A 19839-nucleotide genomic window follows, 5' to 3' on the forward strand; every position below is an offset into this window, starting at 1 on the left:
TGAATTTCACAATAAAGACTTTTAAATTTTATTATTTTTCATGTTTCACTATGTCCTTTTTAATGAATCTTCCTCTTTTATTTTTTGTGACTTTATCTCTTACAGCAAAATTGCCTTACAGCCAATTAGCTGTGTGACAAAAATTCTTACAGCAAAGATGCTTATGTGGAAAATAACTAACGCATTCTGGCCAGTGAGGTCTCCTGTTCCATATTTCCCAAGCACTCTGCCTTTATTAACAAGGGAGGCAGGGCCCTAGGGAAAGGGAGTCCGTGAATTCTTCTCCATTCTCTGAACCCTCTTTCTAAGACTTCTCCTGTAACTCTTCTGTGTCCTCCTCTGACTGCACTCACCATTTTCATTATCAAATCAGCTCTCAGGAAGAGGACTAAAGGAGATAGAACAAATTTGTCCTTAATTGAGCCCCAGACTTATTCTTTGGTTCCAAGGTAAAATTATCTTTGGAGTACCTCTTCCTGACTCTATCCCCAGTCCCAATGCAGCAGTGCCCCTGAATGATGCATCCATCACAAAAATCTGGGGTTGAATTGATAAGCTCTGAATCCCAGCCCCATAGAGCATTTCAGTGCTCCCAGAGTCAGTCCATATGGCCTCTAAGTTATTTGCTCCCAAAAATAGATACATGACTCTTGCTCTATGCATAGAGTCCCTTCTCAGAGAAGCTCAGAAGTCATGAGTGCCTTGCGCAGTTCCCATACCCTACAGAGCACTCCCATCCTGGTTCCTGAGGTATCTCTCAAGAAGACACAACACATGCAAGTCTTCACAACTCCTAAGTGTAAACAAAACATGATCAATATCATGTCCATAACATAATGGCATTTTTATTAGTTCTTCTCACATAGGTTACTGTAAATTCATAGCTTGGGACAAAGTTTTATGAGTTTTTTTTTTGTTCGCTTGTTTTTTGTTTTTTGTTTTTTTACTTTTTCAAATTGCCACAAAGTGCTCTGGGGTCACTGAATCCAATGCTGCTCAAACTTTTTCCTTTGTCCTATTAATTCCCAAAATGGGCAGTGTTACCTGCCCCCCACATTCACCAGGGGTATATGTGAAATTGTTTCAGATAACATGGGTCAGGTCTACACTTCTAACAGAGTTTTTCCTAATTATGTACACCTTCTAGCTTATCCCTCCTCTCCCCCTTATCACCTACCTTCAAAAGTAGTCTCCTTTATCTTGACTCCAATATCTCACCTACTGCTCATTCATAAACCCCACATATGGCTGCCAGATCAAATACAGAATACCCAGTTACAATGGAATTCCATATAAAAGCTGAGTAACTAAAATTAAACATAATTTTAAAATTAGTCTTTATCACAAATTCAAACTTAACTTGGCATCCTATATTTTTATTTGCTAAATATGGCCACCTTACCTCTATTGATAATGTGATCTAGGCACCTCTACTATCACTTTGCTGACATGCTTCCCTAAATGATACCTAACCAGAGACAAACTCCAGTCTTTTCACAGCATAATTATTGACGTTCTCTGATGATTCCCTTCTTGGAAAGTTTTCTCTCCTCTTCTCAGGGTCCTACTTTTCCAACTTGAAGGCAAGAGTTTGTCCCCAGTTCTTTCCTCCTTCTGAAAGGATTACACACAGACAGACCCACTGCCTCAATACTTTGCAGTGCCTCGCAATAGAATAGGCTGACAACAGGCATCCTCGTCCCACTGACCTTGGGTTTGCTGAGATGACTTCTGTGTCAGTGAGCTCACTAACAGGGAAAGTTCGTGGATGTGACACAAGCAGAGGCCATTTTCCATGGCAAGGGCTTTCTGCAGGCAGGCACTGCTTGTTCAACCTGGTCCTTGAAGAAGAGACACATGGTTAACCCCGCAGGTAAAACATAGCTACCCACAATGACCTCCAGGTCTGTGGATGATAGAAAACAAACAGTTTTATGAGCCATGAAGACTTAGAGGTCGTTGGTTATGCAGCATTATTATAGCAAAGCCTAGCTCATCTTCCTTCTTTATTAGTTCTCCTTCATTAGCAACCACTATGTATAGTTATCATGCTAGCCACTGAGTAAAGCACAAAGCTCAGTAAGACAGATTCCTTAGCCATCCTTAACTGTATTTACTCCATATAATATTACCATTTCCTCTTTTTGTGCTCTCTTTCCACAATCTTACCTCCTCCCAGTTTCCAATTATTGTTCTTATTTCAATCTTAGCACTTCAGTTTCTCCATTTAATAGGTCTGGCTTCCAAATTACTTACAAGGTATCTCCTTAATGATTCAGCACCTCAAACTAACTCTAAGTAAAAAATTTGATCATATACGCCCAAAGTCATCCTATTTCTGTTGAGCATCACCCTTCCACACTTCAATACTTGATTTATTCTTGATATTGATGATACAGATAGTGGGAGAATAATCAATGAATAAAGCCCATGAGGAATTGAAATGGGATGGGCTCCATTTATACCTTATGCATTTGACAAATTTTAATTGAATATTTATTTTGTACTAGGTACTTTACCAAGTAATCAATGATACAAAATTAAAGAAAATGAAAAGGAACCCTACTTTAAAGGAACCTACAATCTAGTGGGGAATAAAGATATTATAAATAGCAACTTATAATTAATGCTGTAAAGTTACTGGGTGCTATAAAAATATATAAGGAGTATCTTGCCCCTTCTTGGGCTAGGACTGAGAAGGTGGTGTATCTGGGCTATGAAGGCTTTCTTGAAGAAGTTTCTGTTGAAACATACAGAGGAAAGAGCAAGACAGTCTAGACAAAGGAAATGTGTACAAAAGCCAGAGACAGGAGAGAATGTGTCGCATTCTAAGAACCAGAAGGAGGTCACCTTGAATGAAATGCAGAGAACAAAGAGGCTAGCAAAGTAGGCAGGGGTGAGTCATGCTGTGTTCTCTTTAACCTCTCTGAGAATCCAGAGGGGCTTATAACTCTCTACAGCTCTTAACAGACAATTGCTTTAATTAAAGTATATATCCATCTTCCACATGCTTGGTGCTCAATACATTTTTGGTGAATGTATTAGTCAAGGGAGGGTAACTACTCCAAAGAATAGACCCCCAAATATATAATGGCTCAAGTACAACAGAAATTTACTCTTTCCTGGCAAACAGTGTGCGGAGAGTAAATAAGTGAACAGTGACAGTCCTCTTCTACAATGTTTAGGAACCCAACTTGAGGAATGTTCTGGAATCTTTAACACATGACTTCCAAACCTCCCTAAAAATTGGCTCTATTGCAGCAACCTAGAAATTGGAAAAGAATATAGAAAAGAACATGGAAAAAATGTTTATGTCCCACGTCTAAAGAGGGACACATTGCTTCCACTTATACTCCTCAGTTAGGATCCAGTCACATGGCCTTACCAAACTGTAAAAGAGGATGTGAATGCCCAGAAATATGAGAACATGGATTTTGATGAGTAATTAGCAGTTTCTATTCCAGTAAACGAATGACTACATGGAGGCCAAAGCATACTATTAGTGCCCATACTCGTGTCCTTGGGTTTGAGTACTCTCCTCTTAGTTTCAGCAACATGACTAACACACTCAAGAACAGTAGAAAACATCCCGAGGACAGGCTGACAATCTCCAACACGTAAATCCCTTGTTTAAAACATGCTCAGCCTTGAGATGACCTGTTCTTCAGGACACTTTCACAAGCCTCTCTCAATGACTGGACCCAAGAGGTTGTCTTTCCTTCAACAAGATCCAAACAATAGGATCAACATTTAGTAAAATTGTCAATATTTTCACCTGTTCTCTGTAAGTTCTGTTCTTTAACCAGCAATGTGCTTTCTTGGGCAAAGGCAGTTTGCTGTGGGCCATGTGTGCTGTGACAAGCATCCCGGGAGGTGTGACCGAACCACCCACAGATGTAGTCCAGGCCCACGCAGAACCAACAGAGTCGGCTCACCGCCCGTCCACGATCCGGATTATCTCCTAACTGAGATATACAAAATAAGCTAAGATCCTGTGTCAGAATGCTTTTAAACTGAATGGTTGATATATAGTTGAAAAGGCATAAACCAGAAAAGAGAAGCGATAGACTCATATAAGTGAAAATTTTACAAGTTGATCCTGTTACAGGCACAGGCTGAAGCTAGTGTATCAAAGATATCATGAAGAGTCTGTCTCTCTCCATCTCCTAATGTTGATGTCCTCTCTTTGGCTTCATGCTCAGCTAGCACTTCCAAGGTACAGCAAAATAGTTGCTAGCAGTCCCAGATTCATAACCCATAGTTCAACAACCTCAGGGGGGGAAAAAAGCAAACAAACTTCCCATCATCCTAGCAAAATCCCAGGCCAGACCTTCTTGGACCATCTTGAATCACTGCCTAACACTGAATCAATATCTATGGTCAAGGAGATGAAATATATTGATGGTCAGGCTTAAGTCAAGAGTCCAGCCCTAGATCCACAGTCCAAATGGTTCTAACCAAATCACACGGTACCCTACGGCAAACTGGATGCTATCGGAAGGCGAGTTGCTGGTAAAGTTCTGTCCGCTCTAGGTCCGTTCCTTCTCTTCTCTCAAACCTGGGGAAGGAGGTACAGGAGTCCTCAAAACTGACCATGCTCAATCATGCCCCAACCCTGATGATATGCATCTTTCCCTGTCTTCCAAAATTAAGAAAGCGCCCATCTTAAATATTCTAGGATATCAGGCTAGTATTTTGAGGGATATGCCATTGTAATGATATCAAGAGCAATGGATATATTTTGATTTACATAAGAACTTTCAAGGTAAGTTGTTAATTTGCCTTTGCTCATACAACTTGAAATTTGTGAAGTTGGGAAACCTGCTCTTACCACAAAGTTATATTAAGAGTTGAATTAATAAAACCATACTATAGAACATATCTGCTAAATGGAATAATAATACTACCCTCTTTTCAGCATTATTTTGAAATTTAAGGTAAGTAGTAAATATTGAATCTAAAGAAGATAAAATTGAAATTCATAGTAAATACCCAATAAATGTTAGAAATTTTAACTATTATGCATTAAATACTAATATTCCACAAAATTGAATATGTGAAGACTACCTGAGCCCAGAACTCCAGGGCAGGTCTAGCCCTCAGTGCCTGCTCGTGCACTCGGTCCACCACCACTGCTGGCATAGTCCTTCCCTGGCACTCAGGTAAGACTAGAGGAAGATTGCTTTTCTACTCAGGCCACAGAAGTTCTTACTTCCGTGTCCCGCACCACAAATGCTTTCTTCAGTCACTCCTGGCCACCTTCAGTGGAGCTCATGGCTCATGGCTCCTTTTCTAGGCCAATGATTGCATTTAGTCAGCACCACTTTCTGGAAAGCAGGGCCCAGCAGAACTACCCTCATCAGCATTTTTAGTGCCATTTCCTGGATCATTTAGTTAATTATTCCTGCAATTTTCCTGTCTCAGGAATTCTCAATCTTTCAATGTTCCCTGACATCCCTCTGCTATGTGAGGCCCATACTGCACCTGCAAGTCTGTTCCCACATCTCTGAATCCTCACCAGTTTTTCCAGGTGGAGAGGAACTTACTTCCTTTCACTGAGATCACCACCTTTTCCTTTCTCTCATTGTGTACCCTGTTTAGACCTCTTCTTTTAGATGCCAGAGCCTCTCCTTCATCTTCTTCCATAGATGTTTCATTCGAATAGCCCACTCCCTGTTGCACAATCTGCAAGACATGTCCATGGCTTTTCTGAATAACATGTATTTTATTATCCCTCCATTCCACTAGATTTTCCAAGTTCAATCAACACATAATGTAAAATCACCAGAAACTATACACTCAGATCACACTAACTTGTTCTTGTTCACTCCACCATACATTCACTAAGTTTTTCTGTAACATTTTGCTTTGGTTTTTATTAAGTGTTGATTAAAAATTCTTGCACTAGCTATACATTTTTTTTGGTCAAAGACATTTTCCCTGTTCCCAAAGCTTTTACTTTAATCCATTATTTAATTTATTTTAATAATGGATGTGTAATCCTACCCCCTTCCATGATACAGCAATAGCTCAGCACTGATCAGACTATATCCCAAAGTCAGAGAAACAGTGGGCATTCTTTGTTCAACTTCCCTTTTGGGCTCTAATGTTAGAGTTGAACTTTTCAAAAATTTGTGACCCATCCACGGCTCCTCTAATCTAAAATGTCTTTGATTCTCCTGCTCTAATGAGAAGAACGCAGATCTTCCCCGTGTTCCCCACCAAGGACCGACTTGCTGCTCCCTCATCGGAGTCCCCCTCTCCTATCTGGACCCCACTTGCCTCAGAGGTAGCCGAGATCAGTGCTTCTTAAACCTCAATTTGCAACAATTCATTCAAGATCTTGTATAATTCAGGTTCAATTTTAGAAGTTTGAGGCGGACTTCATATTATATATTTCTAAAAAAACTTCCAGGCAGGATGTACTAAGTAATTTGAAAGGCTCAGTGCAAAACAAATATGCAGGGGTCCCTTGTTTAAAAATTAAGAATTTCAAGATAGTGGCAATAGAGCATGAAGCCAAGTGCTGGGCCTTTTCAAGTCAAGGCCCCAGGTGACTGCACAGGTTTGTGCACTCCTATGAAGCTGCCCCTGCTCTCAGGTGATGCAGGAGTTGGTGGATTTTACTTTGAGTAGAAAAGTATGAATTTCCAGGCCTAGAAAGCAAAACCTTGTGGTTAGCTATCTTTTCCAGTAGCTTTTTCTCTATTAAGAACAGTGCCTTGGTAAAGATTTTTCAACCATTTAGATCTCTGATTCATTTGATTAAAATTTATAAGTTGAGGAGCACCTGGGTGTCTCATTCAGTTAAGCATCTGACTTCAGCTCAGGTCATGATCTCGCGGTTCGTGAGTTCAAACCCCACATTGGGCTCTTGTGCTGACAGCTAGGGCCTGGAGCCTGCTTCAGATTCTGTGTCTCCGTCTCTCTCTGTCCCTCCCCCACTTGCACTCTGTCTCAAAAATAAACAAACATTTTTAAATTAATTAATTAATTAAAATAAAATTGAGAACTTGATACTTCTGAAGCAACGTTCTAGGAATTCTCCCCTTCTTCCTTTGGAACACTATTTCTCTTGACAATAGCTTTTCAAATTATGCTCTAGAGAAGTGAGGGACAGTTTTTGAGTTGGTCTCCAGATATTTGTAGAAAAAGGTAGAAGGTCTTAGAATCTTCACTCTTTCTCTAACCAGAGCTCTGAGGTTTAACCAGCTTGGCAGTTTCTCTAAGGGATGGGGAAAGAGACTGTTGGTGTAGGTCAATCAGGAAAGTCCCCCTGTTGTGAAACGTTAGATGGAGACAAAAAGAATGATTCTTCTAACCTAATAGAAGCCACACACCAGCTATGAAACCTATTTCCTAGCACGTTATGCCATCAAATCCCTAGTTTTTTTGGAGAGTTAAATAAGTAATCTAACAGAAGTTCCAACAATTTAGGAAAAGGTGGCCTCTCAGTTCCAAACACAAGAAGCCCAGTAGCAGACTAGGTGTTAACTGGCCTCATGAAATCTGACCTTCATCCTCCTCTTACCCCAGGGGCCTGCCCCTTGGCTACAACTACAGCATGGGGTGGGTGGGGTTAAGAAAATAATGGGAAATTCAAAACAGTATATCTAGGGGCACCTGGGTGGCTCAGTAGGTTAAGCGTCCAACTTCAAGTCATGATCTCATGGTTCGTGGGTTTGAGCCCCGCATCCGGCTCAGTGCTGACAGCTCAGAGCCTGGAACCTGCTTCAGATTCTATGTCTTTCTCTCTCTCTCTCTCAAGAATAAATAAACATTAAATTTAAAAATAAAACCTTCAAAATAGTACATCTATGTGGAATGTTTTCACCCTCAGGGAAGCTGTGTAATATTTGTGAATTTCCACTGCTTTAATAACAAGCAAACAGAAGTTGTATTATATGGTCCTTCTTAATATTCAATCTCAGAGCTCACCCTGCCATAGCGGCTTAATTCCAAAAGCTCAAAATTGTAAACCAGGGTTTCTGTCCAGTCCAGGACCTCAATCCCTGCCCTCTGTTGGTGAGAACTGAAATCTGAACAATGGGAGTGGTAGCACAATCGAGCCACAAGATGGCAGTAGTGCTTCATGCAGCTCAAGGACGCCGCTAAAGACGGAAGGACCTGTGGAGGGGCCAGTCCCGCTGTGGAAGTCTTAAATGCGGAAGATTTAGACTGGGACTGACTAAAGCTTAAGGTCAAGGACAAGACTTGGGAGAAAGAGCCTCTTTCAAGAGATAAAAATATCTAAGAGTATAAATATTTCGTAATTAAAAACAAGGCCTTCCTTATCTTTATTTCCATCAAGAATTTTAGTTAAGAGGTCTTATTTTATATGAATTCTGAGTTGGGACTCACTTAAGGGTACCGTGAGTACATTTCAGTCTGCAAATATATATGCTCAGAAAATATCGTTTCCATGTGTTTAATAGTAAACTGCGCTATCTCCAGGGCTAATGCCATCGCACTCCCCTGTAGTGGCCACACAGATCTGCCGAGCTGAGGCCAAGTGCCCACCTGTCAGCAGGACCACGCTTCCCCCAAAGTCTCTAACGAAAAACCTCTCTTTGCTTCTCTCAGCTTCCGGTGCCTCCTTGGATTGTGGCAGCATTATTCCATTCTTTGCCTCCATCTTCATATGCCTTTCCTGTGTCCCCTGTGTCTCCTTCTCTGTCTCTTATGAAGACAGTCATCACTGGATTTAGGGTCCACCCTAAATCACCACTGATGGCATCTTGAGATCCTTCCCTTAATTAAATCTGCAGACTCTGCTTCCAAACCTCGTCACGTTTAGGTTCCAGGTGGACTTTTATCTGGGGCTGGGGGCGCACCATTCAACGCACTACAGCTTGGAGGTAGGCTTTCCCCTGACATCTAACTATCCTCACCAGATTTACGGAATTTCAATCCGTCTAAACAGCAGCCAGTAAATATCGGGCCAAAGTATCAAAGTTCACCTGACTATGAATATGCGAGTTTCTGAAGAAGTATCTTTGCTAAAGAAACCCCCTTTCCCAGAGAGATGTGAACCTCTCTGTGATCTGTGACATAATCTCCTAGTAGCCTAAGCCCTCTTCCGTTTAGAGCATTTCAATATTGAATGTGTGTGTTTAATAATGGCCATGCTAATGCGTTTCTAATTCCTATATGAATGCTATAATAATGACAAAGGTACTAGAATAATGACAAACATATTCTATTTGGATTAGTCTTTTGTGATTAAACAGGAGAAATTGGATCTGGAATCTCGTTAGCTTTGTGTCACTGCAGAAAAGATAAAAAAAGAAGGGGATGGTATGACCTACCCTGGCTGCCCAAGAGGAACGTATACTAAAGTGTTTTCAAATACTGAAAGATTAAGAGGTGTATTTTTCTTTTTCTCCCATATTCATAGCAAGTGTGGGCCCGTAGAATACAGACATAGAACTCTGGCGACTGGAAGTCCAGTCCTCCAACCAGCAGCAGCAGCAGCAGCAGCACCTGGGAACCTGGAGAGTGAAGAACCTCAGGTCCTACCTCAGACTGAGTCAGAAGCAGGTGTTCAGCGAGCTCCCGGCTCCCCAGGGGACGCACATAGGCACGTGGGATTGAGAAGCCCGGCTCTGTTTGGAAAGTTTCATCTACTCAATGGCGATCCTCAACATAAGTCACTGCGAGGGAAGCCCATGCACGTAGTTTAAAAAAGATAAGGAGAACCAAAGAGCCCCCTGGATAAGCCTTTGATTTTCCTTGCTCCAGATTTCCTACAGGAACAACGGGAATAATGACAACGTTCCTCTCAGTAGGTAAGACCCATGCTGCAAAAGCATTTCTGCTTTAAGGTGCTATACAGATGCAAAGTGATGGCATCTGGGTTGGCATTTTTGCCAGAGCCAGAGTCTCTGACATGGTCTCTTAGTTTTTAAAAGCAGAGAGGGAGCTGACCCCCCTGCAGGGCTTCCCTCCTCTCACTGAGGTTTGGTGAGCCTGGGACTGGGCCCTGGTTGCCAAGGAAACTGCTGCAGGAGAGACTGGGATGGCACAGGTTCCGGGTTGATTGGTTGATTGAGAGCAGATTTCACATGAAAGACATGCACTTTGAGTGACCAGGGCAAAAGCAAATGATGGCCAATGAGAGGAAACAGGCCCATCTCTTCCACAGAGTTCCTTTGAATAGAAAGTCATAACAATGAGGGAAATAGCATTTTTAGGATCAAAAAGCAGGATGTACAAACCTGAAGCCTGGACTGTGTGCTCTATGGGGAATCACTGTCGTTGCCTGGCACAGAGCCTTATCATTCCTCTTGTGGGCAAACCCGGGTGTGTCATGACTAGGGCAGCCTCAGATCATGTCTTTGTCTTGTCTTGGTACAATGCTCATAAAGGACCATAAAAATGCTATCTCGCCATCTTCTTCTCTTGGAGGAGATACAAGATTGTGATTTGCCATTTGTCTTGTTCACTAAACACCCATGAACTATTCTCGACTGCCTCCAGATAGAATTAGTTATTCCTCTGTGCTCCCAGGTACAATATCCAAGCCCTTATTATCACATTCTACTGTAACTATTTTGGGCCTACTCTTCTTACCAGTCAAGTAATTTCCTTAAGATCAAGGATAATGTTTACTTCTCTATTCCAAGTACCTGGCACTGTGTCTGTGACATGGTTGGTCCTCAGTAATGATTTGAAAGAAATATCTGCCTCGTGAAGTCTGAGAGAAGGTGAAGCGGGCATAACCAAGCAACGATGAGTTTTTCAGAAAAACTCAGTGAAGCAGAGACAACGTAATCACCAAATTGAAGACTTACTACTTGCCAGCACTTTATATAGTTACTACATTTAATTTTCATGTTTCCACCAACACTATAAGGTAGGTAGGGTTGCCCAAACTTATTGAAAAGGAAACAGATCCTCTGAAAGGTTAAGTAGGTAACTTAGGTGCCACAAGTAGTCCATTGTTGAGACAGCATTTGTATCCAGGTCTCTCTAATGCAAAGTAATGTTCTTAGTCATTATGCCAGAATATTCTAGGGCCTTGTAAAGGGTCATGTAGAGCCTCTCATGTGATATATCTGGAGTAAAGAGCACAGACCTCTTGTAGTGTTAAAGCCGTCCTCGGTGACAGGGCATCAGGCCGGATACCAGGCTGGGTGGCATTCACTTGGAGCAGGTGATGCAAAATTAATAATGCCAGTGCAATTACAGACAAAGCACATGGGGGGCAAATCCACGCTGCAATAATCACTGGCTCTGTAGCCTTGTGCAAGTAACTTTCACACTGTTCTCCAAAGCAATCATCTATATTATCTATATATCATACTGATAATTGATACTATTTTTATTATAAAAAGGGTTTAAAGGCTGAAGGAGCTGCTCAAATTTGAGCATCACCTGAGTATCACTTGAAAATCACACTTTCTTTAAAAGCTTAGAGAAGCTGGGGCACCTGGGTGGCTCAGTTGGTTAAGCATCCAGCTTGGGCTCAGGTCATGATCTTGAGGTTCATCAGTTCCAGCCCCGCGCCGGGCTCTGTGCTGACAGCTCAGAGCCTGGAGCCTGCTTCGGATTCTGTGTCTCCTTCTCTTTCTCCCCCTCCCTGGCTCTTTCTCTCTCTCTTTCTCTCTTACTCTTTCATATCTCTCTCTCCTCTCTATCTCTATCTCTCTCTCTCTCTCTCTCTCTCTCTCTCTCACACACACACACACACACACACACACACAAATAGACACTAAAAATAATTAAAAGCTTAGAGAAGCTGAAAAGGTGCCACCCAAGAGAAGAGGAAGGATTCTGTCTGGTCAGTTGGCATTCTCATCACAACTTTCCAACAACAACATTGTGCGATTTGCATAAGTCATTTGACATCTTTTCCACATCTGTGAAAGGAAGTAGAATACTTTGTGGAAGTGCTTTGAAAACTAAGGAGTACCACCCAGAGGCTCTTATTTTCTTCCCTGTTTATCCACTAACCTTTGCAGAAACATGTTCATTATTCTTCCCTATTTAATGTGGACAGATTGGAAAGCCTTTGGGTCTCCTTGCCTTTCCACTGCCACCACTAGCTTGGTAGGGGCCAGGAGAGGAATCAAAACATGTTTTCTTTCCAAAAAAATCTCTCTAAATAACAGCCGTTTTTAAGGACTCAGTCTTCTCTTTACATTTTTGGCGTTTTTTTCTATTTCTGTAAATTCATTGTCACACACTAATTCATTTCCCCCACCCCCTCATTCCACACCAGTAGAAATAGAAGACTGCCCTGTAGTCTTCAAAATAACGTCCACAAATAATGTGGTAGCCCACATGCACCCTTTTCTGGGGACTCTGTAGCGCTGAGCTGCCCACTGCATCTCTGCTGGGAGCCCACACCACTGATGCCCTCTCCTCATATTTGCTGCCAAGCCCACCTTCTCTTCAGATGAGCTGCCTTCGTCCACAGTGTTAACAAGCATACCTGACCAACAGCCCTGCATTTCTAGTGTTCTTCCTGCCATCATAAGACCTGGGTTCTGTGGGTGCCATCACCAATGTTCATTGTAATTGGACATATTGGTAACATGCACAGAACACAATTTGCCTTCTCTAGGCCCGTGGTGGCCTCCTGAGAGCCCCCTCACAGCTGAGATGCAGAATTTGCTGACTTTCATCCCATAGTGTTTGGGCACTTGCATTTGCTTTGCTCCCAAGTGTTTTGTTTTATTTTGTTAACACTGCAAAAAGGTAATATATTTATAGAAGGGTGACTTAAAGACATTATATTTCTCTTTAAAAACAAATTTAAGAACAGGAATCGTCCACTTTTTAAATATTCTACATTTCACCCCTCCATACAATCCACTGAATGGCCTGTATTAAAGGCAATCCCCTGCCCTGTTTGACTCCCCCAGTAAATTTCTATCATTTCTTCATTATCTCAGGTTCAGGCACTCTTGGAAAGTCTCTGGGTACAGGTCATAGCAGTGCAGGCTTTTGATCTGCAATTAAAAATAAAACCACCAGGGGCACCTGGGTGGCTCAGTCGGTTGAGTGTCTGACTTTGGCTCAGGTCATAATCTCACAATTCACGAGTTCAAGCCCAGTGTTGGGCTCTGTGCTGACAGCTCTGAGCCTGGAGCCTGCTTCAGATTCTGTCTCCCTCTCTCTCTGTCCCTCCCCTGCTCATGCTCTGTCTCTCTCAGAAATAAACATTAAACCACCAAAACTGCAGGTCTCTTGTCACACCCTGGCTCTGCCAAGATCCCTTCCCTGGGCGACTCCGCCATGGCCACCTGACAGCAGCTCAGACTGTGCTGAGAGCCGTGGGCAAGCTCTGGCTCCCAGCTCTGGCTGCTGCTGGGGAGAGGTCTGGTTGGCAGAAGAGGGACACGTCCGAGCCTTGCTGAAGGCACACTACTGATCATCTGCACAGCTGGTTAGAAGGAAACTAGTGAGTTTGCTGAAGAGTCTCTGTTCCTAGGCCCACCCAGCGTCTGCCGGTGGTAATCCCCGCCTGAACGCTGAGAGGACACCCAAGAGGGCTATTCAGTCCCTAAGTGGTTTTGTTCAGGGATGCAAACAGACTTCCTTCTGTCCAGTTGATATTACTTTGTAAATAGAAATATTTCACCCAGATATTCATACATTGCACTCAGTTAATAAGAACCCTTGCTTTTGCAGTTTATGTTGCTATTAAGAGTATAGCCTCACTTGACATTCCTGCTGGTTTTCCATAGACAATTCCAGAAAGGCTGCAGCTACAGGCAGTACAGTTTGAACGTGCTCAACATACCCAGGCTATCTAGCCAAACAGGCTCATCTCGGCTTAGCAAAAAAGCCATAAACAGAGACAGAAATGCAGTTAAAACATTATATTTAGCATTGCATATGCTTAGGTCAAAATCAGCCTTACAAAGCAGCAGTGCCAGAAATCTGGTTTCGCTCCATAAATGTGATTGAAACGCTGGCAGGAACTACTCATTTAATTGAGGAAGCAACTAGGCCTGGAAAGGTGAAGTGACCTTCTCACACTCCCAGGTGGTGGCAGAGCCAAGACTAGAACCAGACATCACGAAACCCAGGACCACCCCCACCAGTGCCTCTGGGTCTCTTGTGAGTCACGTTTTATGAATGCTAATGTCTCTCAGTGTCACATACCTATAACGTTTATCACCCAAACTGGATTCTTACATTAGAGTTAATAAACGATTCAGACCTTATCTCGTTTGACTGGCACGCTTGTTGTATTGATTTCTATATAACAATCTATTAAGTGAAGATAGAAGCTTCCTGAATGGATTTTCAATTCTCCTTCCTCTGCCTCTGGAGTTTACTCCTCAACTGGAAAGATCTCAATTTGGATTCATTCCGGTAATGTCAAAATGCCAGAAGTCACATATCCATGTGCACATAGGCAGCTTTGCTCTCTTGTTTTTCTCAACACAGGCTTAGGGACTTCAGAGATCTGAGCGGCTCAGGGAGAATTATTCAGTGACAGACACACAAAGGAAACAAGACAAAAAAGACATGGGAAAGATTTGTTTTGGAAGAGTCTGTTGCTCATTCCTGGCTTTTGCTGACATTCAGAGGGATTAAGACAGAATGAGGGGGAAATGACTAACCCAGAAGCCCGTTCACCTCAGAAGGTGCTGTTCCTGTGGGTCTCTGCATGGGAGGGGGGTGGAGGGAGACAGAGTTGTGGGGGGGTCCCTGAGGAGGCAGCCAGGCCAGCACCCCTGTACGTGGGTGCGCTGAGGCTTGCCGGGGGGTTTGGATTCCTGCACGGCCCTGTCACAAACTAGGGCAAATCATTCACTCCTGAACCCCTGTCCTAGACATATAAGAGCTGGAACATATCATTGTTTTTGACACTTATTACTATTATTAACATTATTGTTGTTATTATTATTGTTATTAGTATTATTATTTGCAGCAGTGGCAGGTTTTCTTCAGAGGAAAGCAAAAGCCTAATCTGTAAAACAGCTCTTTTCAATGGCCTGGCTGGTGGCTGTGTGGGTAACTGTGCTTCCGCTCAGGCCTTCCCGGGCCAGGTCCCCGGGGCGGCCCCTGCGTGCTCTGTGGGGCAGAGTCTGAAAGCAAAGGGCTGGTTTCTCAGGGTCTCTCATTTCATATCTTACAATTTTTGCTTCCATGCAAATCTGTCCATGTGCCGAGTACCATCTAACATATCATCAGGAGGGGAAGAGAATCCAGATGGTTTACCTCATACTCTGATCCCCAGAGTCAAAGTGAACAGTGCCATCCAGATGGCACTGAAAAGAACTGCTCCCCCTACACACACATTCACACACACACACACACACACACACATCCCACAACTGAACCGTTTAAGGCTCATGACTGAAAGGTAGAACTTAAAAAGAGTTCTGTTGTTACATAAAATGCCTTGAAATGTCTAAACACCATTTGATAAAAGGCTAGTTTTCTTAGTGAACACAAGACAGGATCTATATGTTAATAGACTTGAAAGTCCCTTTTTACTAAGAGTGGTATCACACAGGTAGCTTTCTCAGTTTCATCTCTTGTTTTTGGAGTATCGGGGCTGTCTCTAGGCCCTGCCTTTTTTGTGTGGACAAACACTGGCAGGCACAGGACAATGGCATCTTCCTCTCCAGTCCTTTTGTTTTTGCTTCTTTTGCTGTATCTGGTGTGGAAAAAATGGGGTTCTAGATCGTAATTTTATGCAACAAAGATTTTTCTAAGTAGTATTCAGCGGAGTAGTAATAGGGAGACTTTCCCCAACTCTCACTGATTTCTTTAGCTCCCAGGCTATTTGTAAATGTGAATAGGCCAGTTATTTGTAAATGCGAATTGTGAGTCACGTTTTATGAATGCTAATGTCTCTCAGTGTCACATACCTATAACGTTTATCACCCAAACTGGATTCTTACTAATTCCTAAGAGGTTTTGCAAAACCACCAACAACCACATTTTATAATACATCTTCCCCTGAAATGCCATGAGCAACATTCCCTTAAAATGATTGCAAATGCAAGAGGGAGGACTAAGTGTGAATCCCTGTTGTTTTAGATTTTGGCTCAGGCCCCAAAGCTGATAAGGAAAAGTGCTAATTGTCTGCACATTCTAAAAGGAGATGCCAGAGCATTTAGGCAAAATTTGCTAAGTGGTAATCCCAAACACAGTTTGGCTACCTGGGACTGCACACTCCACTTCTAGGGTATTTATGAAAAAGGGGCTGTGGGAAGGTTAGGAGTAAAGATTGTCTCTGGGGACAGTTGCCAGAATGCAGTGTACCACCCTTTGGGGTAAGAAAAGAGAGCTGACTTTGCTCCACAACAAGCGATGTGAGGAGAGCTCCCAGGGAGCCACTCATGGGCGCCGGAGCACTTGCCAAGACCAGGGAGGGTGACCACCCACTCCTGAGCGATGTTGGTTAAGCTGCGCCCCACAGCCCCCGGGTTCTTACGGACACTCCCTTGGTTAGCGGGAGTGTAGGGCCATAAGGACTTGCACTGGGCTCTCAGGTGGGGAATACTGAGGCATGAGGGCAGTCTGTGGATTCCCCGGAGGCGGAGAAACACAGAATGCTTAGGACGGAAACAGCACTCCTGAGTCTCGGTTGGTAAAGACCCCGCTCTGGAGCCCTTCCTTCCTGGTGTAGGCATCCCTGGCAGAAGGATTGTAATTGGAGGGGCTGGTGGTGGGCGTGGCTGTTGTAAATGGCCAACCAGAGACTGCATTCTCACCTTGGAATTGGGGCTATGAGAGGGCCCAAGTGAAAGGATTCACAAAATCTGTGTGCATCATAAAAGTGACCCAGCACTCAGCATTTGGGCACTTCCCACACCCTGGAGCTCACCGGTGCTGGACCACCACCTCGTCAGTCCCCACTTTCTCTTCCCAGGTCTTAATATAGCAGCCAGAAGCACCACAGAGAGGAAGTCGAGAAATGGAAAAGAAAGGATTTATACCTCACACTTTTCTATATATTGCTGAGTCTGAATCAAGTCCGTTCTGGCAAAAAGTGAGAAGCTTAAGATGGATGAAAGGTAGAAGTTTTGATATTAGAATTGATTACACTTTTCAAAAACCTATGGAAAATTTCAGTCACACCAAAAGAGAACAGTGTAGTAAACGTCCACATACGTATCACCCAGTGCAAATGACTATTATCTAGATATACTCTACCCACGCCCTTCTGCACGTTAAGTTCAAGCAAAACTATACTGGAGTATCTTAGTATCTCAATTCAAAGACTCCACTTTGGTGTTTGGCCACTAGCAGCTTTCAGGCCTAACACTTCCCTTTCCCTTTCTGCCCCACTCAGAGGCCAGTAAGAAAGCTGGGGGTTTTCCCTCCCTCAGCACAAACCCCATAAATGGGTGACTGTAAAGATTCCATAGATCTTCTGGTCTTTTAGTTATTAATAAATAGACTTAGTTTTAGTGTTTTGTGGTTGTCTTGTCAAAGGAGAAATCAATCCCAAACTTGGTATTGGTCTGGGTATCAAGACTGATGGTGACACAGACACACCCAGAGGATATGAAGAGGTTTGTTAATCATAGAATGAGATTTTCTGGGGACAGCGTGGCAAGCACCCAAGCTTGTTCTGGAACGGTTGAGCCAAGTGAGGAACAGGTGGTTTTGGCTTTTGTTGTGGTTAGGAAGCGGGGCTTGGATGAGCTTCCTGCAGCTTGCAGAACACCCCTCCCCCACCCCAAAGCATCACCTCAGGACACACCCCTGCTTCCTGTGTTTGAACTCCTCCCGGCTGCTGAGTCCTGAGGCAGTATATAAACAGAGGGCTCAAAGTCTCTGCAGATAGCAGTTCCTTCCAGCACAGCACTGTTGTGCCAGAATGCAAAGGCCAGCGTGCTGTGGCACTTTTCCCAGCATCGGCTCTTACTGGGAAAGCCGAATGTACATTGTAAATTATTGTCCTTTATACATGAGTTTCTAGGAATATTTGTATTCCCTATTTTCATTACTTATTCCTCCCTACCAGTTAATGTTAGAGGCCATGACCGATCCTAAGAATTAATTTAGCAAATCATTTGGCAACAATGTAAAAAAATCTACCTCTGGTTTATGTAGCTGGACACACTCCTTGTTTTTAATTCCATAACTTTGAGATCAGCTCATCACCTGAGAAACGATTCAAAGGTCTTTGAATGGAATACCATAAAGTCTCCTAGGGAAAACTGTTTCTTCTCTCTGGAGATTTTTTTTTTTTCCAGGAACAAGCCCAGTGTACAAAAAATATCATAAAGCCTCAATCTTCCAATCCTCAAAAGAGTTTCCTTCTGGAATTTATCACTTCTCAGCTAGTAGCTGCCCATTTTGACAGGATATAAACAGTGGTATGTTGAAACCAGTTTAAATGAACCAATGGTGCATGTCTCTTCCCAACTCTGTGTTCAGTTATGTCGTGTCTGTATCAGCCGTCGTAGGAGTATTTATTCTGCAGAAGTTGGTAAATGCTATAAATCAGAGCTTTTCATACTAGAGAGACAGTTGTTAAGTATTTACCCACATACTGGTAAACATTTATCAATCATACCAATTAAGGTAGAACTGGGAGAAGGAGAAATTAATGAAACTTCAAAGATTTTACCAAAATGTGGCAAAAATGTATAACTACTTTTTTTTGCCATTTTATTTACTTTTTCAATTTACATCCACGTTAATTAGCATATAATGCAACAATAATTTCAGGAGTAGATTCCTTAATGCCCCTTATCCATCTAGCCCATCCCCCTCCCACAATCCCTCCAGTAACCCTATGTTTGCTTTCCGTATTTAAGAGTCTCTTATTTTGTTTTGTTTTGTCCCCATCCCTGTTTTTATATTATTTTTCCTTCCCTTATGTTCATCTGTTCTGTATCTTAAAGTCCTCATATGAGTGAAGTCATATGATATTTGTCTTTCTCTAACTAATTTCACTTAGCATAATACCCTCTAGTTCCATCCATGTGGTGCAAATGGCAAGATTTCATTCTTTTTGATTGCCAAGTAATGCTCCATTGTATATATATATATACCACATCTTCTTTATCCATTGATCCGTTGATGGACACTTGGGCTCTTTCCATACTTTGGCTATTGTTGATAGTGCTGCTATGAATATTGGGGTGCATGTGTGTCTTTGAAATAGTACACCTGTATCCCTTGGATACCTAGTAGTGCAATTGTTGGGTCATCAGGTAGTTCTATTTTTAATTTTTTGAGGAACCTCCATACTGTTTTCCAGAGTGGCAGTGCAAAAGAGATTCTCTTTCTCCTCAATCCTCACCAGTATCTGTTGTTGCCTGTTGTTAATGTTAGCCACTCTGACAGGTGTGAGGTGGTATCTCATTATTGTTTTGATTTGTATTTCCCTGATGATGAGTGATGTTGAGCACTTTTTCATGTGTCAGTTGGTCATCTGGATGTCTTTGGAGAAGTGTCTATCCATGTCTTTTGCCCATTTCTTTACTGGATTATTTGTTTTGTGGATGTTGAACTTGATAAGTTCTTTAAAATTTTTGTAACCTAACCCTTTATCTGATATGTCATTTGCAAATATCTTCTCCCATTCTGTCAGTTGCCTTTCAGTTTTGCTGATTGTTTCCTTCACTGGGCAGAAGCTTTTTATTTTGATGAGGTCCCCATAGTTCATTTTTGCTTTTGTTTCTCTTGCCTCTGGAGATGTGTTGAGTAAAAAGTTCCGTGGCCAAGGTCAAAGACGTTTTGGCGTGCTTTCTCCTTGAAGATTTTCATGTCTTCCTGTCTTACCTTTAGGTCTTTCATCCATTTTGAGTTTATTTTTGTTTATGGTGTAAGAAAGTGGTCCACGTTCATTTTTCTGCATGTTGCTGTCCAGTTTTCCCAGCACCATTTGCTGAAGAGACTGTCTTTATT

This window comes from Suricata suricatta, chromosome 7 (genome assembly GCF_006229205.1).
Source record: "Suricata suricatta isolate VVHF042 chromosome 7, meerkat_22Aug2017_6uvM2_HiC, whole genome shotgun sequence".
NCBI classification, from domain to species: domain Eukaryota; kingdom Metazoa; phylum Chordata; class Mammalia; order Carnivora; family Herpestidae; genus Suricata; species Suricata suricatta.